This window comes from Hordeum vulgare, chromosome 2H (assembly GCF_904849725.1).
Source record: "Hordeum vulgare subsp. vulgare chromosome 2H, MorexV3_pseudomolecules_assembly, whole genome shotgun sequence".
Lineage (NCBI taxonomy): Eukaryota > Viridiplantae > Streptophyta > Magnoliopsida > Poales > Poaceae > Hordeum > Hordeum vulgare.
This window is the reverse complement of record NC_058519.1, coordinates 577,320,209-577,336,489: the sequence shown is the minus strand read 5'-3', so window position 1 is coordinate 577,336,489 and position 16,281 is coordinate 577,320,209. Positions and strand designations below refer to the sequence as shown.

Below are 16,281 nucleotides of genomic sequence, written 5' to 3'. Positions count from 1 at the left end.
TGTTCCTTATGCTTGCCCCTACTACTACTACTACTACTAGTCGTTGGGTGTCAAGCGCGGTGGGAAAAGTCACACAGTAATCGTCAAAAATAAGAAAATGAGGTCATATAGATCACGTTCCCGCGTCATCCTTGTCACGTGGCGCAAAAATATATTTAAAAAGGGGAATGCAACACGAGGACTTCCCAGGAGGTCACCCATCCGAGTACTACTCTCGCCCAAGCACGCTTAACTTCGGAGTTCTGATGGGATCCGGTGCTTTAGTGCTAGTATGATCGCATCCGACATGCAACTATCTATTTGTTCCTTATGCTTGCCCCTACTACTACTACTACTACTACTACTACTACTACTACTAGTCGTTGGGTGTCAAGCGCGGTGGGAAAAGTCACACAGTAATCGTCAAAAATAAGAAAATGAGGTCATATAGATCACGGTCCCGCGTCATCCTTGTCACGTGGCGCAAAAATATATTTAAAAAGGGGAATGCAACACGAGGACTTCCCAGGAGGTCACCCATCCTAGTACTACTCTCGCCCAAGCACGCTTAGCTTCGGAGTTCTGATGGGATCCGGTGATTTAGTGCTGGTATGATCGCATCCGACATGCAACTATCTATTTGTTCCTTATGCTTGCCCCTACTACTACTACTACTACTACTACTACTACTACTACTACTACTACTACTACTACTACTACTACTAGTCGTTGGGTGTCAAGCGCGGTGGGAAAAGTCACACAGTAATCGTCAAAAATAAGAAAATGAGGTCATATAGATCACGGTCCCGCATCATCCTTGTCACGTGGCGCAAAAATACATTTAAAAAGGGGAATGCAACACGAGGACTTCCCAGGAGGTCACCCATCCTAGTACTACTCTCGCCCAAGCACGCTTAACTTCAAAGTTCTGATGGGATATGGTGCTTTAGTGCTGGTATGATCGCATCCGACATGCAACTATCTATTTGTTCCTTATGCTTGCCCCTACTACTACTACTACTACTAGTCGTTGGGTGTCAAGCGCGGTGGGAAAAGTCACACAGTAATCGTCAAAAATAAGAAAATGAGGTCATATAGATCACGCTCCCGCGTCATCCTTGTCACGTGGCGCAAAAATATATTTAAAAAGGGGAATGCAACACGAGGACTTCCCAGGAGGTCACCCATCCTAGTACTACTCTCGCCCAAGCACGCTTAACTTCGGAGTTCTGATGGGATCCGGTGCTTTAGTGCTGGTATGATCGCATCCGACATGCAACTATCTATTTGTTCCTTATGCTTGCCCCTACTACTACTACTACTACTACTACTACTACTAGTAGTCGTTGGGTGTCAAGCGCGGTGGGAAAAGTCACACAGTAATCGTCAAAAATAAGAAAATGAGGTCATATAGATCACGCTCCCGCGTCATCCTTGTCACGTGGCGCAAAAATATATTTAAAAAGGGGAATGCAACACGAGGACTTCCCAGGAGGTCACCCATCCTAGTACTACTCTCGCCCAAGCGCGCTTAACTTCGGAGTTCTGATGGGATCCGGTGCTTTAGTGCTGGTATGATCGCATCCGACATGCAACTATCTATTTGTTCCTTATGCTTGCCCCTACTACTACTACTACTAGTCGTTGGGTGTCAAGCGCGGTGGGAAAAGTCACACAGTAATCGTCAAAAATAAGAAAATGAGGTCATATAGATCACGCTCCCGCGTCATCCTTGTCACGTGGCGCAAAAATATATTTAAAAAGGGGAATGCAACACGAGGACTTCCCAGGAGGTCACCCATCCTAGTACTACTATCGCCCAAGCACGCTTAACTTCGGAGTTCTGATGGGATCCGGTGCTTTAGTGCTGGTATGATCGCATCCGACATGCAACTATCTATTTGTTCCTTATGCTTGCCCCTATTACTACTACTACTACTACTACTACTACTACTACTACTACTACTAGTCGTTGGGTGTCAAGCGCGGTGGGAAAAGTCACACAGTAATCGTCAAAAATAAGAAAATGAGGTCATATAGATCACGCTCCCGCGTCATCCTTGTCACGTGGCGCAAAAATATATTTAAAAAGGGGAATGCAACACGAGGACTTCCCAGGAGGTCACCCATCCTAGTACTACTCTCGCCCAAGCACGCTTAACTTCGGAGTTCTGATGGGATCCGGTGCTTTAGTGCTTGTATGATCGCATCGGACATGCAACTATCTATTTGTTCCTTATGCTTGCCCCTACTACTACTACTACTACTACTACTACTACTACTACTAGTCGTTGGGTGTCAAGCGCGGTGGGAAAAGTCACACAGTAATCGTCAAAAATAAGAAAATGAGGTCATATAGATCACGTTCCCGCGTCATCCTTGTCACGTGGCGCAAAAATATATTTAAAAAGGGGAATGCAACACGAGGACTTCCCAGGAGGTCACCCATCCTAGTACTACTCTCGCCCAAGCACGCTTAACTTCGGAGTTCTGATGGGATCCGGTGCTTTAGTGCTGGTATGATCGCATCCGACATGCAACTATCTATTTGTTCCTTATGCTTGCCCCTACTACTACTACTACTACTACTACTACTACTACTACTACTACTACTACTACTAGTCGTTGGGTGTAAAGCGCGGTGGAAAAAGTCACACAGTAATCGTCAAAAATAAGAAAATGAGGTCATATAGATCACGGTCCCGCATCATCCTTGTCACGTGGCGCAAAAATACATTTAAAAAGGGGAATGCAACACGAGGACTTCCCAGGAGGTCACCCATCCTAATACTACTCTTGCCCAAGCACGCTTAACTTCGAAGTTCTGATGGGATATGGTGCTTTAGTGCTGGTATGATCGCATCCGACATGCAACTATCTATTTGTTCCTTATGCTTGCCCCTACTACTACTACTACTACTACTACTACTAGTCGTTGGGTGTCAAGCGCGGTGGGAAAAGTCACACAGTAATCGTCAAAAATAAGAAAATGAGGTCATATAGATCACGCTCCCGCGTCATCCTTGTCACGTGGCGCAAAAATATATTTAAAAAGGGGAATGCAACACGAGGACTTCCCAGGAGGTCACCCATCCTAGTACTACTATCGCCCAAGCACGCTTAACTTCGGAGTTCTGATGGGATCCGGTGCTTTAGTGCTGGTATGATCGCATCCGACATGCAACTATCTATTTGTTCCTTATGCTTGCCCCTACTACTACTACTACTACTACTACTACTAGTAGTCGTTGGGTGTCAAGCGCGGTGGGAAAAGTCACACAGTAATCGTCAAAAATAAGAAAATGAGGTCATATAGATCACGGTCCCGCGTCATCCTTGTCACGTGGCGCAAAAATATATTTAAAAAGGGGAATGCAACACGAGGACTTCCCAGGAGGTCACCCATCCTAGTACTACTCTCGCCCAAGCGCGCTTAACTTCGGAGTTCTGATGGGATCCGGTGCTTTAGTGCTGGTATGATCGCATCCGACATGCAACTATCTATTTGTTCCTTATGCTTGCCCCTACTACTACTACTACTAGTCGTTGGGTGTCAAGCGCGGTGGGAAAAGTCACACAGTAATCGTCAAAAATAAGAAAATGAGGTCATATAGATCACGCTCCCGCGTCATCCTTGTCACGTGGCGCAAAAATATATTTAAAAAGGGGAATGCAACACGAGGACTTCCCAGGAGGTCACCCATCCTAGTACTACTATCGCCCAAGCACGCTTAACTTCGGAGTTCTGATGGGATCCGGTGCTTTAGTGTTGGTATGATCGCATCCGACATACAACTATCTATTTGTTCCTTATGCTTGCCCCTATTACTACTACTACTACTACTACTACTACTACTACTACTACTACTACAACTACTACTACTACTAGTCGTTGGGTGTCAAGCGCGGTGGGAAAAGTCACACAGTAATCGTCAAAAATAAGAAAATGAGGTCATATAGATCACGCTCCCGCGTCATCCTTGTCACGTGGCGCAAAAATATATTTGAAAAGGGGAATGCAACACGAGGACTTCCCAGGAGGTCACCCATCCTAGTACTACTCTCGCCCAAGCACGCTTAACTTCGGAGTTCTGATGGGATCCGGTGCTTTAGTGCTGGTATGATAGCATCCGACATGCAACTACCTATTTGTTCCTTATGCTTGCCACTACTACTACTACTACTACTACTACTACTACTACTACTACTACTACTAGTAGTCGTTGGGTGTCAAGCGCGGTGCGAAAAGTCACACAGTAATCGTCAAAAATAAGAAAATGAGGTCATATAGATCACGCTCCCGCGTCATCCTTGTCACGTGGCGCAAAAATATATTTAAAAAGGGGAATGCAACACAAGGACTTCCCAGGAGGTCATCCATCCTAGTACTACTATCGCCCAAGCACGCTTAACTTCAGAGTTCTGATGGGATCCGGTGCTTTAGTGCTGGTATGATCGCATCCGACATGCAACTATCTATTTGTTCCTTATGCTTGCCCCTACTACTACTACTACTACTACTACTACTACTATTAGTCGTTGGGTGTCAAGCGCGGTGGGAAAAGTCACACAGTAATCGTCAAAAATAAGAAAATGAGGTCATATAGATCACGCTCCCGCGTCATCCTTGTCACGTGGCGCAAAAATATATTTAAAAAGGGGAATGCAACACGAGGACTTCCCAGGAGGTCACCCATCCTAGTACTACTCTCGCCCAAGCACGCTTAATTTCGAAGTTCTGATGGGATCCGGTGCTTTAGTGGTTGTATGATCGCATCCGACATGCAACTATCTATTTGTTCCTTATGCTTGCCCCTACTACTACTACTACTACTACTACTAGTCGTTGGGTGTCAAGCGCGGTGGGAAAAGTCACACAGTAATCGTCAAAAATAAGAAAATGAGGTCATATAGATCACGCTCACGCGTCATCCTTGTCACGTGGCGCAAAAATATATTTAAAAAGGGGAATGCAACACGAGGAATTCCCGGGGGGTCACCCATCCTAGTACTACTCTCGCCCAAGCACGCTTAACTTCGGAGTTCTGATGGGATCCGGTGATTTAGTGCTGGTATGATCGCATCCGACATGCAACTATCTATTTGTTCCTTATGCTTGCCCCTACTACTACTACTACTACTACTACTACTACTAGTCGTTGGGTGTCAAGCGCGGTGGGAAAAGTCACACAGTAATCGTCAAAAATAAGAAAATGAGGTCATATAGATCACGGTCCCGCGTCATCCTTGTCACGTGGCGCAAAAATATATTTAAAAAGGGGAATGCAACACGAGGACTTCCCAGGAGGTCACCCATCCTAGTACTACTCTCGCCCAAGCACGCTTAATTTCGAAGTTCTGATGGGATCCGGTGCTTTAGTGGTTGTATGATCGCATCCGACATGCAACTATCTATTTGTTCCTTATGCTTGCCCCTACTACTACTACTACTACTACTACTAGTCGTTGGGTGTCAAGCGCGGTGGGAAAAGTCACACAGTAATCGTCAAAAATAAGAAAATGAGGTCATATAGATCACGCTCCCGCGTCATCCTTGTCACGTGGCGCAAAAATATATTTAAAAAGGGGAATGCAACACGAGGACTTCCCGGGGGGTCACCCATCCTAGTACTACTCTCGCCCAAGCACGCTTAACTTCGGAGTTCTGATGGGATCCGGTGATTTAGTGCTGGTATGATCGCATCCGACATGCAACTATCTATTTGTTCCTTATGCTTGCCCCTACTACTACTACTACTACTACTACTACTAGTCGTTGGGTGTCAAGCGCGGTGGGAAAAGTCACACAGTAATCGTCAAAAATAAGAAAATGAGGTCATATAGATCACGGTCCCGCGTCATCCTTGTCACGTGGCGCAAAAATATATTTAAAAAGGGGAATGCAACACGAGGACTTCCCAGGAGGTCACCCATCCTAGTACTACTCTCGCCCAAGCGCGCTTAACTTCGGAGTTCTGATGGGATCCGGTGCTTTAGTGCTGGTATGATCGCATCCGACATGCAACTATCTATTTGTTCCTTATGCTTGCCCCTACTACTACTACTACTAGTCGTTGGGTGTCAAGCGCGGTGGGAAAAGTCACACAGTAATCGTCAAAAATAAGAAAATGAGGTCATATAGATCACGCTCCCGCGTCATCCTTGTCACGTGGCGCAAAAATATATTTAAAAAGGGGAATGCAACACAAGGACTTCCCAGGAGGTCACCCATCCTAGTACTACTATCGCCCAAGCACGCTTAACTTCAGAGTTCTGATGGGATCCGGTGCTTTAGTGCTGATATGATCGCATCCGACATGCAACTATCTATTTGTTCCTTATGCTTGCCCCTACTACTACTACTACTACTACTACTACTACTAGTCGTTGGGTGTCAAGCGCGGTGGGAAAAGTCACACAGTAATCGTCAAAAATAAGAAAATGAGGTCATATAGATCACGCTCCCGCGTCATCCTTGTCACGTGGCGCAAAAATATATTTAAAAAGGGGAATGCAACACGAGGACTTCCCAGGAGGTCACCCATCCTAGTACTACTCTCACCCAAGCACGCTTAACTTCGGAGTTCTCATGGGATCCGGTGCTTTAGTGCTGGTATGATCGCATCCGACATGCAACTATCTATTTGTTCCTTATGCTTGCCCCTACTACTACTACTACTACTACTACTACTACTAGTCGTTGGGTGTCAAGCGCGGTGGGAAAAGTCACACAGTAATCGTCAAAAATAAGAAAATGAGGTCATATAGATCACGTTCCCGCGTCATCCTTGTCACGTGGCGCAAAAATATATTTAAAAAGGGGAATGCAACACGAGGACTTCCCAGGAGGTCACACATCCTAGTACTACTCTCGCCCAAGCACGCTTAACTTCGGAGTTCTGATGGGATCCGGTGCTTTAGTGCTGGTATGATCGCATCCGACATGCAACTATCTATTTGTTCCTTATGCTTGCCCCTACTACTACTACTACTACTACTACTACTACTACTACTACTACTACTACTACTACTACTACTACTACTACTACTACTACTAGTCGTTGGGTGTCAAGCGCGGTGGGAAAAGTCACACAGTTATCGTCAAAAATAAGAAAATGAGGTCATATAGATCACGTTCCCGCGTCATCCTTGTCACGTGGCGCAAAAATATATTTAAAAAGGGGAATGCAACACGAGGACTTCCCAGGAGGTCACCCATCCTAGTACTACTCTCGCCCAAGCACGCTTAACTTCGGAGTTCTGATGGGATCCGGTGCTTTAGTGCTGGTATGATCGCATCCGACAAGCAACTATCTATTTGTTCCTTATGCTTGCCCCTACTACTACTACTACTACTACTACTACTACTACTACTACTAGTCGTTGGGTGTCAAGCGCGGTGGGAAAAGTCACACAGTAATCGTCAAAAATAAGAAAATGAGGTCATATAAATCACGGTCCCGCGTCATCCTTGTCACGTGGCGCAAAAATATATTTAAAAAGGGGAATGCAACACGAGGACTTCCCAGGAGGTCAACCATCCTAGTACTACTCTCGCCCAAGCACGCTTAACTTCGGAGTTCTGATGGGATCCGGTGCTTTAGTGCTGGTATGATCGCATCCGACATGCAACTATCTATTTGTTCCTTATGTTTGCCCCTACTACTACTACTACTACTACTACTACTACTACTAGTCGTTGGGTGTCAAGCGCGGTGGGAAAAGTCACACAGTAATCGTCAAAAATAAGAAAATGAGGTCATATAGATCACGCTCCCGCGTCATCCTTGTCACGTGGCGCAAAAATATATTTAAAAAGGGGAATGCAACACGAGGACTTCCCAGGAGGTCACCCATCCTAGTACTACTCTCGCCCAAGCACGCTTAATTTCGAAGTTCTGATGGGATCCGGTGCTTTAGTGGTTGTATGATCGCATCCGACATGCAACTATCTATTTGTTCCTTATGCTTGCCCCTACTACTACTACTACTACTACTACTACTACTAGTAGTCGTTGGGTGTGAAGCGCGGTGGGAAAAGTCACACAGTAATCGTCAAAAATAAGAAAATGAGGTCATATAGATCACGCTCCCGCGTCATCCTTGTCACGTGGCGCAAAAATATATTTAAAAAGGGGAATGCAACACGAGGACTTCCCAGGAGGTCACCCATCCTAGTACTACTCTCGCCCAAGCACGCTTAACTTCGGAGTTCTGATGGAATCCGGTGCTTTAGTGCTGGTATGATCGCATCCGACATGCAACTATCTATTTGTTCCTTATGCTTGCCCCTACTACTACTACTACTACTAGTCGTTGGGTGTCAAGCGCGGTGGGAAAAGTCACACAGTAATCGTCAAAAATAAGAAAATGAGGTCATATAGATCACGCTCCCGCGTCATCCTTGTCACGTGGCGCAAAAATATATTTAAAAAGGGGAATGCAACACAAGGACTTCCCAGGAGGTCACCCATCCTAGTACTACTATCGCCCAAGCACGCTTAACTTCAGAGTTCTGATGGGATCCGGTGCTTTAGTGCTGGTATGATCGCATCCGACATGCAACTATCTATTTGTTCCTTATGCTTGCCCCTACTACTACTACTACTACTACTACTACTACTACTACTAGTCGTTGGGTGTCAAGCGCGGTGGGAAAAGTCACACAGTAATCGTCAAAAATAAGAAAATGAGGTCATATAGATCACGCTCCCGCGTCATCCTTGTCACGTGGCGCAAAAATATATTTAAAAAGGGGAATGCAACACGAGGACTTCCCAGGAGGTCACCCATCCTAGTACTACTCTCGCCCAAGCACGCTTAATTTCGAAGTTCTGATGGGATCCGGTGCTTTAGTGGTTGTATGATCGCATCCGACATGCAACTATCTATTTGTTCCTTATGCTTGCCCCTACTACTACTACTACTACTACTACTACTACTAGTCGTTGGGTGTCAAGCGCGGTGGGAAAAGTCACACAGTAATCGTCAAAAATAAGAAAATGAGGTCATATAGATCACGCTCCCGCGTCATCCTTGTCACGTGGCGCAAAAATATATTTAAAAAGGGGAATGCAACACGAGGACTTCCCAGGAGGTCACCCATCCTAGTACTACTCTCGCCCAAGCACGCTTAACTTCGGAGTTCTGATGGGATCCGGTGCTTTAGTGCTGGTATGATCGCATCCGACATGCAACTATCTATTTGTTCCTTATGCTTGCCCCTACTACTACTACTACTACTACTACTACTACTAGTCGTTGGGTGTCAAGCGCGGTGGGAAAAGTCACACAGTAATCGTCAAAAATAAGAAAATGAGGTCATATAGATCACGGTCCCGCGTCATCCTTGTCACGTGGCGCAAAAATATATTTAAAAAGGGGAATGCAACACGAGGACTTCCCAGGAGGTCACCCATCCTAGTACTACTCTCGCCCAAGCGCGCTTAACTTCGGAGTTCTGATGGGATCCGGTGCTTTAGTGCTGGTATGATCGCATCCGACATGCAACTATCTATTTGTTCCTTATGCTTGCCCCTACTACTACTACTACTAGTCGTTGGGTGTCAAGCGCGGTGGGAAAAGTCACACAGTAATCGTTAAAAATAAGAAAATGAGGTCATATAGATCACGCTCCCGCGTCATCCTTGTCACGTGGCGCAAAAATATATTTAAAAAGGGGAATGCAACACGAGGACTTCCCAGGAGGTCACCCATCCTAGTACTACTCTCGCCCAAGCACGCTTAACTTCGGAGTTCTTATGGGATCCGGTGCTTTAGTGCTGGTATGATCGCATCCGACATGCAACTATCTATTTGTTCCTTATGCTTGCCCCTACTACTACTACTACTACTACTACTACTACTACTACTAGTCGTTGGGTGTCAAGCGCGGTGGGAAAAGTCACACAGTAATCGTCAAAAATAAGAAAATGAGGTCATATAGATCACGCTCCCGCGTCATCCTTGTCACGTGGCGCAAAAATATATTTAAAAAGGGGAATGCAACACAAGGACTTCCCAGGAGGTCACCCATCCTAGTACTACTATCGCCCAAGCACGCTTAACTTCTGAGTTCTGATGGGATCCGGTGCTTTAGTGCTGGTATGATCGCATCCGACATGCAACTATCTATTTGTTCCTTATGCTTGCCCCTACTACTACTACTACTACTACTACTACTACTACTACTACTAGTCGTTGGGTGTCAAGCGCGGTGGGAAAAGTCACACAGTAATCGTCAAAAATAAGAAAATGAGGTCATATAGATCACGCTCCCGCGTCATCCTTGTCACGTGGCGCAAAAATATATTTAAAAAGGGGAATGCAACACGAGGACTTCCCAGGAGGTCACCCACCCTAGTACTACTCTCACCCAAGCACGCTTAACTTCGGAGTTCTGATGGGATCCGGTGCTTTAGTGCTGGTATGATCGCATCCGACATGCAACTATCTATTTGTTCCTTATGCTTGCCCCTACTACTACTACTACTACTACTACTAGTCGTTGGGTGTCAAGCGCGGTGGGAAAAGTCACACAGTAATCGTCAAAAATAAGAAAATGAGGTCATATAGATCACGTTCCCGCGTCATCCTTGTCACGTGGCGCAAAAATATATTTAAAAAGGGGAATGCAACACGAGGACTTCCCAGGAGGTCACCCATCCTAGTACTACTCTCGCCCAAGCACGCTTAACTTCGGAGTTTTGATGGGATCCGGTGCTTTAGTGCTGGTATGATCGCATCCGACATGCAACTATCTATTTGTTCCTTATGCTTGCCCCTACTACTACTACTATAGATCACGTTCCCGCGTCATCCTTGTCACGTGGCGCAAAAATATATTTAAAAAGGGGAATGCAACACGAGGACTTCCCAGGAGGTCACCCATCCTAGTACTACTCTCGCCCAAGCACGCTTAACTTCGGAGTTCTGATGGGATCCGATGCTTTAGTGCTGGTATGATCGCATCCGACAAGCAACTATCTATTTGTTCCTTATGCTTGCCCCTACTACTACTACTACTACTACTACTACTACTACTACTAGTCGTTGGGTGTCAAGCGCGGTGGGAAAAGTCACACAGTAATCGTCAAAAATAAGACAATGAGGTCATATAGATCACGGTCCCGCGTCATCCTTGTCACGTGGCGCAAAAATATATTTAAAAAGGGGAATGCAACACGAGGACTTCCCAGGAGGTCAACCATCCTAGTACTACTCTCGCCCAAGCACGCTTAACTTCGGAGTTCTGATGGGATCCGGTGCTTTAGTGCTGGTATGATCGCATCCGACATGCAACTATCTATTTGTTCCTTATGCTTGCCCCTACTACTACTACTACTACTACTACTACTACTACTACTACTAGTCGTTGGGTGTCAAGCGCGGTGGGAAAAGTCACACAGTAATCGTCAAAAATAAGAAAATGAGGTCATATAGATCACGCTCCCGCGTCATCCTTGTCACGTGGCGCAAAAATATATTTAAAAAGGGGAATGCAACACGAGGACTTCCGAGGAGGTCACCCATCCTAGTACTACTCTCGCCCAAGCACGCTTAATTTCGAAGTTCTGATGGGATCCGGTGCTTTAGTGGTTGTATGATCGCATCCGACATGCAACTATCTATTTGTTCCTTATGCTTGCCCCTACTACTACTACTACTACTACTACTACTACTACTAGTCGTTGGGTGTGAAGCGCGGTGGGAAAAGTCACACAGTAATCGTCAAAAATAAGAAAATGAGGTCATATAGATCACGCTCCCGCGTCATCCTTGTCACGTGGCGCAAAAATATATTTAAAAAGGGGAATGCAACACGAGGACTTCCCAGGAGGTCACCCATCCTAGTACTACTCTCGCCCAAGCACGCTTAACTTCGGAGTTCTGATGGAATCCGGTGCTTTAGTGCTGGTATGATCGCATCCGACATGCAACTATCTATTTGTTCCTTATGCTTGCCCCTACTACTACTACTACTAGTCGTTGGGTGTCAAGCGCGGTGGGAAAAGTCACACAGAAATCGTCAAAAATAAGAAAATGAGGTCATATAGATCACGCTCCCGCGTCATCCTTGTCACGTGGCGCAAAAATATATTTAAAAAGGGGAATGCAACACGAGGACTTCCCAGGAGGTCACCCATCCTAGTACTACTCTCGCCCAAGCACGCTTAACTTCGGAGTTCTTATGGGATCCGGTGCTTTAGTGCTGGTATGATCGCATCCGACAAGCAACTATCTATTTGTTCCTTATGCTTGCCCCTACTACTACTACTACTACTACTACTACTACTACTACTACTACTACTACTAGTCGTTGGGTGTCAAGCGCGGTGGGAAAAGTCACACAGTAATCGTCAAAAATAAGAAAATGAGGTCATATAGATCACGCTCCCGCGTCATCCTTGTCACGTGGCGCAAAAATATATTGAAAAAGGGGAATGCAACACAAGGACTTCCCAGGAGGTCACCCATCCTAGTAATACTATCGCCCAAGCACGCTTAACTTCAGAGTTCTGATGGGATCCGGTGCTTTAGTGCTGGTATGATCGCATCCGACATGCAACTATCTATTTGTTCCTTATGCTTGCCCCTACTACTAGTACTACTACTACTACTACTAGTCGTTGGGTGTCAAGCGCGGTGGGAAAAGTCACACAGTAATCGTCAAAAATAAGAAAATGAGGTCATATAGATCACGCTCCCGCGTCATCCCTGTCACGTGGCGCAAAAATATATTTAAAAAGGGGAATGCAACACGAGGACTTCCCAGGAGGTCACCCATCCTAGTACTACTCTCACCCAAGCACGCTTAACTTCGGAGTTTTGATGGGATCCGGTGCTTTAGTGCTGGTATGATCGCATCCGACATGCAACTATCTATTTGTTCCTTATGCTTGCCCCTACTACTACTACTACTACTACTACTACTACTAGTCGTTGGGTGTCAAGCGCGGTGGGAAAAGTCACACAGTAATCGTCAAAAATAAGAAAATGAGGTCATATAGATCACGTTCCCGCGTCATCCTTGTCACGTGGCGCAAAAATATATTTAAAAAGGGGAATGCAACACGAGGACTTCCCAGGAGGTCACCCATCCTAGTACTACTCTCGCCCAAGCACGCTTAACTTCGGAGTTCTAATGGGATCCGGTGCTTTAGTGCTGGTATGATCGCATCCGACATGCAACTATCTATTTGTTCCTTATACTTGCCCCTACTACTACTACTACTACTACTACTAGTCGTTGGGTGTCTAGCGCGGTGGGAAAAGTCACACAGTAATCGTCAAAAATAAGAAAATGAGGTCATATAGATCACGTTCCCGCGTCATCCTTGTCACGTGGCGCAAAAATATATTTAAAAACGGGAATGCAACACGAGGACTTCCCAGGAGGTCACCCATCCTAGTACTACTCTCGCCCAAGCACGCTTAACTTCGGAGTTCTGATGGGATCCGGTGCTTTAGTGCTGGTATGATCGCATCCGACATGCAACTATCTATTTGTTCCTTATGCTTGCCCCTACTACTACTACTACTACTACTACTACTACTACTACTACTACTACTACTACTACTACTACTACTACTACTACTAGTCGTTGGGTGTCAAGCGCGGTGGGAAAAGTCACACAGTTATCGTCAAAAATAAGAAAATGAGGTCATATAGATCACGTTCCCGCGTCATCCTTGTCACGTGGCGCAAAAATATATTTAAAAAGGGGAATGCAACACAAGGACTTCCCAGGAGGTCACCCATCCTAGTACTACTCTCGCCCAAGCACGCTTAACTTCGGAGTTCTGATGGGATCCGGTGCTTTAGTGCTGGTATGATCGCATCCGACAAGCAACTATCTATTTGTTCCTTATGCTTGCCCCTACTACTACTACTACTACTACTACTACTACTACTAGTCGTTGGGTGTCAAGCGCGGTGGGAAAAGTCACACAGTAATCGTCAAAAATAAGAAAATGAGGTCATATAGATCACGGTCCCGCGTCATCCTTGTCACGTGGCGCAAAAATATATTTAAAAAGGGGAATGCAACACGAGGACTTCCCAGGAGGTCACCCATCCTAGTACTACTCTCGCCCAAGCACGCTTAACTTCGAAGTTCTGATGGGATCCGGTGCTTTAGTGCTGGTATGATCGCATCCGACATGCAACTATCTATTTGTTCCTTATGCTTGCCCCTACTACTACTACTACTACTACTACTACTACTACTACTAGTCGTTGGGTGTAAAGCGCGGTGGGAAAAGTCACACAGTAATCGTCAAAAATAAGAAAATGAGGTCATATAGATCACGCTCCCGCGTCATCCTTGTCACGTGGCGCAAAAATATATTTAAAAGGGGAATGCAACACGAGGACTTTCCAGGAGGTCACCCATCCTAGTACTACTCTCGCCCAAGCACGCTTAACTTCGGAGTTCTGATGGGATCCGGTGCTTTAGTGCTGGTATGATCGCATCCGACATGCAACTATCTATTTGTTCCTTATGCTTGCCCCTACTACTACTACTACTACTACTACTACTAGTCGTTGGGTGTCAAGCGCGGTGGGAAAGTCACACAGTAATCGTCAAAAATAAGAAAATGAGGTCATATAGATCACGCTCCCGCGTCATCCTTGTCACGTGGCGCAAAAATATATTTAAAAAGGGGAATGCAACACGAAATAAGAAAATGAGGTCATATAGATCACGCTCCCGCGTCATCCTTGTCACGTGGCGCAAAAATATATTTAAAAAGGGGAATGCAACACGAGGACTTCCCAGGAGGTCACCCATCCTAGTACTACTCTCGCCCAAGCACGCTTAACTTCGGAGTTCTGATGAGATCCGGTGCTTTAGTGCTGGTATGATCGCATCCGACATGCAACTATCTATTTGTTCCTTATGCTTGCCCCTACTACTACTACTACTACTACTACTACTACTACTACTACTACTACTACTACTACTACTACTACTACTACTACTACTACTACTACTACTACTACTACTACTAGTCGTTGGGTGTCAAGCGCGGTGGGAAAAGTCACACAGTAATCGTCAAAAATAAGAAAATGAGGTCATATAGATCACGTTCCCGCGTCATCCTTGTCACGTGGCGCAAAAATATATTTAAAAAGAGGAATGCAACACGAGGACTTCCCAGGAGGTCACCCATCCTAGTACTACTCTCGCCCAAGCACGCTTAACTTCGGAGTTCTGATGGGATCCGGTGCTTTAGTGCTGGTATGATCGCATCCGACATGCAACTATCTATTTGTTCCTTATGCTTGCCCCTACTACTACTACTACTACTACTACTAGTCGTTGGGTGTCAAGCGCGGTGGGAAAAGTCACACAGTAATCGTCAAAAATAAGAAAATGAGGTCATATAGATCACGGTCCCGCGTCATCCTTGTCACGTGGCGCAAAAATATATTTAAAAAGGGGAATGCAACACGAGGACTTCCCAGGAGGTCACCCATCCTAGTACTACTCTCGCCCAAGCACGCTTAACTTCGGAGTTCTGATGGGATCCGGTGCTTTAGTGCTGGTATGATCGCATCCGACATGCAACTATCTATTTGTTCCTTATGCTTGCCCCTACTACTACTACTACTACTAGTCGTTGGGTGTCAAGCGCGGTGGGAAAAGTCACACAGTAATCGTCAAAAATAAGAAAATGAGGTCATATAGATCACGATCCCGCATCATCCTTGTCACGTGGCGCAAAAATACATTTAAAAAGGGGAATGCAACACGAGGACTTCCCAGGAGGTCACCCATCCTAGTACTACTCTCGCCCAAGCACACTTAACTTCGAAGTTCTGATGGGATATGGTGCTTTAGTGCTGGTATGATCGCATCCGACATGCAACTATCTATTTGTTCCTTATGCTTGCCCCTACTACTACTACTACTACTAGTTGTCAAGCGCGGTGGGAAAAGTCACACAGTAATCGTCAAAAATAAGAAAATGAGGTCATATAGATCACGCTCCCGCGTCATCCTTGTCACGTGGCGCAAAAATATATTTAAAAGGGGAATGCAACACGAGGACTTCCCAGGAGGTCACCCATCCTAGTACTACTCTCGCCCAAGCACGCTTAACTTCGGAGTTCTGATGGGATCCGGTGCTTTAGTGCTGGTATGATCGCATCCGACATGGAACTATCTATTTGTTCCTTATGCTTGCCCCTACTACTACTACTACTAGTCGTTGGGTGTCAAGCGCGGTGGGAAAGTCACACAGTAATCGTCAAAAATAAGAAAATGAGGTCATATAGATCACGCTCCCGCGTCA

The 16,281-nt window shown here is 45.6% G+C and overlaps 51 non-coding genes across 51 annotated transcripts; all 51 read right to left on the bottom strand.

Annotated features, from left to right (window-relative positions):
* Positions 1-164: 164 nt before the first annotated feature.
* On the bottom strand, positions 165-283 carry LOC123437158. The gene has a single exon (XR_006628354.1). It is a non-coding gene; the product is annotated as a 5S ribosomal RNA (ribosomal RNA).
* Positions 284-483: 200 nt separating this feature from the next.
* Positions 484-602, bottom strand: LOC123436679. Its single transcript, XR_006627892.1, has one exon. It is a non-coding gene; the product is annotated as a 5S ribosomal RNA (ribosomal RNA).
* A 227-nt stretch (positions 603-829) lies between these two features.
* On the bottom strand, positions 830-948 carry LOC123438616. The gene has a single exon (XR_006629750.1). It is a non-coding gene; the product is annotated as a 5S ribosomal RNA (ribosomal RNA).
* A 182-nt stretch (positions 949-1,130) lies between these two features.
* Positions 1,131-1,249, bottom strand: LOC123434572. The gene has a single exon (XR_006625856.1). It is a non-coding gene; the product is annotated as a 5S ribosomal RNA (ribosomal RNA).
* Positions 1,250-1,446: 197 nt separating this feature from the next.
* On the bottom strand, positions 1,447-1,565 carry LOC123436747. The gene has a single exon (XR_006627959.1). It is a non-coding gene; the product is annotated as a 5S ribosomal RNA (ribosomal RNA).
* A 179-nt stretch (positions 1,566-1,744) lies between these two features.
* On the bottom strand, positions 1,745-1,863 carry LOC123437842. The gene has a single exon (XR_006629010.1). It is a non-coding gene; the product is annotated as a 5S ribosomal RNA (ribosomal RNA).
* A 209-nt stretch (positions 1,864-2,072) lies between these two features.
* Positions 2,073-2,191, bottom strand: LOC123432185. The gene has a single exon (XR_006623781.1). It is a non-coding gene; the product is annotated as a 5S ribosomal RNA (ribosomal RNA).
* Positions 2,192-2,391: 200 nt separating this feature from the next.
* Positions 2,392-2,510, bottom strand: LOC123434571. Its single transcript, XR_006625855.1, has one exon. It is a non-coding gene; the product is annotated as a 5S ribosomal RNA (ribosomal RNA).
* A 215-nt stretch (positions 2,511-2,725) lies between these two features.
* On the bottom strand, positions 2,726-2,844 carry LOC123433108. Its single transcript, XR_006624661.1, has one exon. It is a non-coding gene; the product is annotated as a 5S ribosomal RNA (ribosomal RNA).
* A 191-nt stretch (positions 2,845-3,035) lies between these two features.
* On the bottom strand, positions 3,036-3,154 carry LOC123437841. The gene has a single exon (XR_006629009.1). It is a non-coding gene; the product is annotated as a 5S ribosomal RNA (ribosomal RNA).
* Positions 3,155-3,348: 194 nt separating this feature from the next.
* LOC123436746 lies at positions 3,349-3,467 on the bottom strand. Its single transcript, XR_006627958.1, has one exon. It is a non-coding gene; the product is annotated as a 5S ribosomal RNA (ribosomal RNA).
* Positions 3,468-3,646: 179 nt separating this feature from the next.
* On the bottom strand, positions 3,647-3,765 carry LOC123432319. The gene has a single exon (XR_006623908.1). It is a non-coding gene; the product is annotated as a 5S ribosomal RNA (ribosomal RNA).
* Positions 3,766-3,992: 227 nt separating this feature from the next.
* LOC123436385 lies at positions 3,993-4,111 on the bottom strand. Its single transcript, XR_006627612.1, has one exon. It is a non-coding gene; the product is annotated as a 5S ribosomal RNA (ribosomal RNA).
* A 212-nt stretch (positions 4,112-4,323) lies between these two features.
* Positions 4,324-4,442, bottom strand: LOC123432833. Its single transcript, XR_006624404.1, has one exon. It is a non-coding gene; the product is annotated as a 5S ribosomal RNA (ribosomal RNA).
* A 197-nt stretch (positions 4,443-4,639) lies between these two features.
* On the bottom strand, positions 4,640-4,758 carry LOC123433307. Its single transcript, XR_006624836.1, has one exon. It is a non-coding gene; the product is annotated as a 5S ribosomal RNA (ribosomal RNA).
* Positions 4,759-4,946: 188 nt separating this feature from the next.
* On the bottom strand, positions 4,947-5,065 carry LOC123437435. The gene has a single exon (XR_006628615.1). It is a non-coding gene; the product is annotated as a 5S ribosomal RNA (ribosomal RNA).
* A 194-nt stretch (positions 5,066-5,259) lies between these two features.
* Positions 5,260-5,378, bottom strand: LOC123433306. Its single transcript, XR_006624835.1, has one exon. It is a non-coding gene; the product is annotated as a 5S ribosomal RNA (ribosomal RNA).
* A 188-nt stretch (positions 5,379-5,566) lies between these two features.
* Positions 5,567-5,685, bottom strand: LOC123437309. Its single transcript, XR_006628497.1, has one exon. It is a non-coding gene; the product is annotated as a 5S ribosomal RNA (ribosomal RNA).
* A 191-nt stretch (positions 5,686-5,876) lies between these two features.
* LOC123436745 lies at positions 5,877-5,995 on the bottom strand. The gene has a single exon (XR_006627957.1). It is a non-coding gene; the product is annotated as a 5S ribosomal RNA (ribosomal RNA).
* A 179-nt stretch (positions 5,996-6,174) lies between these two features.
* LOC123432828 lies at positions 6,175-6,293 on the bottom strand. The gene has a single exon (XR_006624400.1). It is a non-coding gene; the product is annotated as a 5S ribosomal RNA (ribosomal RNA).
* Positions 6,294-6,487: 194 nt separating this feature from the next.
* On the bottom strand, positions 6,488-6,606 carry LOC123438091. Its single transcript, XR_006629252.1, has one exon. It is a non-coding gene; the product is annotated as a 5S ribosomal RNA (ribosomal RNA).
* A 194-nt stretch (positions 6,607-6,800) lies between these two features.
* Positions 6,801-6,919, bottom strand: LOC123438062. The gene has a single exon (XR_006629224.1). It is a non-coding gene; the product is annotated as a 5S ribosomal RNA (ribosomal RNA).
* A 242-nt stretch (positions 6,920-7,161) lies between these two features.
* LOC123434570 lies at positions 7,162-7,280 on the bottom strand. The gene has a single exon (XR_006625854.1). It is a non-coding gene; the product is annotated as a 5S ribosomal RNA (ribosomal RNA).
* A 203-nt stretch (positions 7,281-7,483) lies between these two features.
* LOC123436015 lies at positions 7,484-7,602 on the bottom strand. Its single transcript, XR_006627254.1, has one exon. It is a non-coding gene; the product is annotated as a 5S ribosomal RNA (ribosomal RNA).
* A 197-nt stretch (positions 7,603-7,799) lies between these two features.
* On the bottom strand, positions 7,800-7,918 carry LOC123433305. The gene has a single exon (XR_006624834.1). It is a non-coding gene; the product is annotated as a 5S ribosomal RNA (ribosomal RNA).
* A 197-nt stretch (positions 7,919-8,115) lies between these two features.
* Positions 8,116-8,234, bottom strand: LOC123435927. Its single transcript, XR_006627171.1, has one exon. It is a non-coding gene; the product is annotated as a 5S ribosomal RNA (ribosomal RNA).
* Positions 8,235-8,416: 182 nt separating this feature from the next.
* On the bottom strand, positions 8,417-8,535 carry LOC123432268. The gene has a single exon (XR_006623859.1). It is a non-coding gene; the product is annotated as a 5S ribosomal RNA (ribosomal RNA).
* Positions 8,536-8,735: 200 nt separating this feature from the next.
* LOC123433304 lies at positions 8,736-8,854 on the bottom strand. Its single transcript, XR_006624833.1, has one exon. It is a non-coding gene; the product is annotated as a 5S ribosomal RNA (ribosomal RNA).
* Positions 8,855-9,048: 194 nt separating this feature from the next.
* Positions 9,049-9,167, bottom strand: LOC123434569. Its single transcript, XR_006625853.1, has one exon. It is a non-coding gene; the product is annotated as a 5S ribosomal RNA (ribosomal RNA).
* Positions 9,168-9,361: 194 nt separating this feature from the next.
* On the bottom strand, positions 9,362-9,480 carry LOC123436744. The gene has a single exon (XR_006627956.1). It is a non-coding gene; the product is annotated as a 5S ribosomal RNA (ribosomal RNA).
* A 179-nt stretch (positions 9,481-9,659) lies between these two features.
* LOC123435425 lies at positions 9,660-9,778 on the bottom strand. The gene has a single exon (XR_006626677.1). It is a non-coding gene; the product is annotated as a 5S ribosomal RNA (ribosomal RNA).
* A 200-nt stretch (positions 9,779-9,978) lies between these two features.
* On the bottom strand, positions 9,979-10,097 carry LOC123432662. The gene has a single exon (XR_006624235.1). It is a non-coding gene; the product is annotated as a 5S ribosomal RNA (ribosomal RNA).
* Positions 10,098-10,300: 203 nt separating this feature from the next.
* On the bottom strand, positions 10,301-10,419 carry LOC123436928. Its single transcript, XR_006628135.1, has one exon. It is a non-coding gene; the product is annotated as a 5S ribosomal RNA (ribosomal RNA).
* Positions 10,420-10,607: 188 nt separating this feature from the next.
* LOC123437643 lies at positions 10,608-10,726 on the bottom strand. Its single transcript, XR_006628818.1, has one exon. It is a non-coding gene; the product is annotated as a 5S ribosomal RNA (ribosomal RNA).
* Positions 10,727-10,833: 107 nt separating this feature from the next.
* On the bottom strand, positions 10,834-10,952 carry LOC123436440. Its single transcript, XR_006627665.1, has one exon. It is a non-coding gene; the product is annotated as a 5S ribosomal RNA (ribosomal RNA).
* A 200-nt stretch (positions 10,953-11,152) lies between these two features.
* LOC123436013 lies at positions 11,153-11,271 on the bottom strand. Its single transcript, XR_006627252.1, has one exon. It is a non-coding gene; the product is annotated as a 5S ribosomal RNA (ribosomal RNA).
* Positions 11,272-11,474: 203 nt separating this feature from the next.
* Positions 11,475-11,593, bottom strand: LOC123433369. The gene has a single exon (XR_006624885.1). It is a non-coding gene; the product is annotated as a 5S ribosomal RNA (ribosomal RNA).
* Positions 11,594-11,790: 197 nt separating this feature from the next.
* Positions 11,791-11,909, bottom strand: LOC123435926. The gene has a single exon (XR_006627170.1). It is a non-coding gene; the product is annotated as a 5S ribosomal RNA (ribosomal RNA).
* A 179-nt stretch (positions 11,910-12,088) lies between these two features.
* Positions 12,089-12,207, bottom strand: LOC123435424. The gene has a single exon (XR_006626676.1). It is a non-coding gene; the product is annotated as a 5S ribosomal RNA (ribosomal RNA).
* A 212-nt stretch (positions 12,208-12,419) lies between these two features.
* On the bottom strand, positions 12,420-12,538 carry LOC123433019. The gene has a single exon (XR_006624577.1). It is a non-coding gene; the product is annotated as a 5S ribosomal RNA (ribosomal RNA).
* A 191-nt stretch (positions 12,539-12,729) lies between these two features.
* On the bottom strand, positions 12,730-12,848 carry LOC123431773. Its single transcript, XR_006623359.1, has one exon. It is a non-coding gene; the product is annotated as a 5S ribosomal RNA (ribosomal RNA).
* Positions 12,849-13,042: 194 nt separating this feature from the next.
* LOC123435055 lies at positions 13,043-13,161 on the bottom strand. Its single transcript, XR_006626317.1, has one exon. It is a non-coding gene; the product is annotated as a 5S ribosomal RNA (ribosomal RNA).
* Positions 13,162-13,349: 188 nt separating this feature from the next.
* Positions 13,350-13,468, bottom strand: LOC123434567. Its single transcript, XR_006625851.1, has one exon. It is a non-coding gene; the product is annotated as a 5S ribosomal RNA (ribosomal RNA).
* A 236-nt stretch (positions 13,469-13,704) lies between these two features.
* Positions 13,705-13,823, bottom strand: LOC123435258. The gene has a single exon (XR_006626514.1). It is a non-coding gene; the product is annotated as a 5S ribosomal RNA (ribosomal RNA).
* Positions 13,824-14,020: 197 nt separating this feature from the next.
* LOC123436580 lies at positions 14,021-14,139 on the bottom strand. Its single transcript, XR_006627797.1, has one exon. It is a non-coding gene; the product is annotated as a 5S ribosomal RNA (ribosomal RNA).
* A 199-nt stretch (positions 14,140-14,338) lies between these two features.
* Positions 14,339-14,457, bottom strand: LOC123436982. Its single transcript, XR_006628187.1, has one exon. It is a non-coding gene; the product is annotated as a 5S ribosomal RNA (ribosomal RNA).
* Positions 14,458-14,737: 280 nt separating this feature from the next.
* LOC123435345 lies at positions 14,738-14,856 on the bottom strand. The gene has a single exon (XR_006626600.1). It is a non-coding gene; the product is annotated as a 5S ribosomal RNA (ribosomal RNA).
* A 263-nt stretch (positions 14,857-15,119) lies between these two features.
* On the bottom strand, positions 15,120-15,238 carry LOC123434566. Its single transcript, XR_006625850.1, has one exon. It is a non-coding gene; the product is annotated as a 5S ribosomal RNA (ribosomal RNA).
* A 188-nt stretch (positions 15,239-15,426) lies between these two features.
* On the bottom strand, positions 15,427-15,545 carry LOC123434565. Its single transcript, XR_006625849.1, has one exon. It is a non-coding gene; the product is annotated as a 5S ribosomal RNA (ribosomal RNA).
* A 182-nt stretch (positions 15,546-15,727) lies between these two features.
* On the bottom strand, positions 15,728-15,846 carry LOC123432336. Its single transcript, XR_006623924.1, has one exon. It is a non-coding gene; the product is annotated as a 5S ribosomal RNA (ribosomal RNA).
* Positions 15,847-16,020: 174 nt separating this feature from the next.
* On the bottom strand, positions 16,021-16,139 carry LOC123434564. Its single transcript, XR_006625848.1, has one exon. It is a non-coding gene; the product is annotated as a 5S ribosomal RNA (ribosomal RNA).
* Between the last annotated feature and the right edge of the window lie 142 nt (positions 16,140-16,281).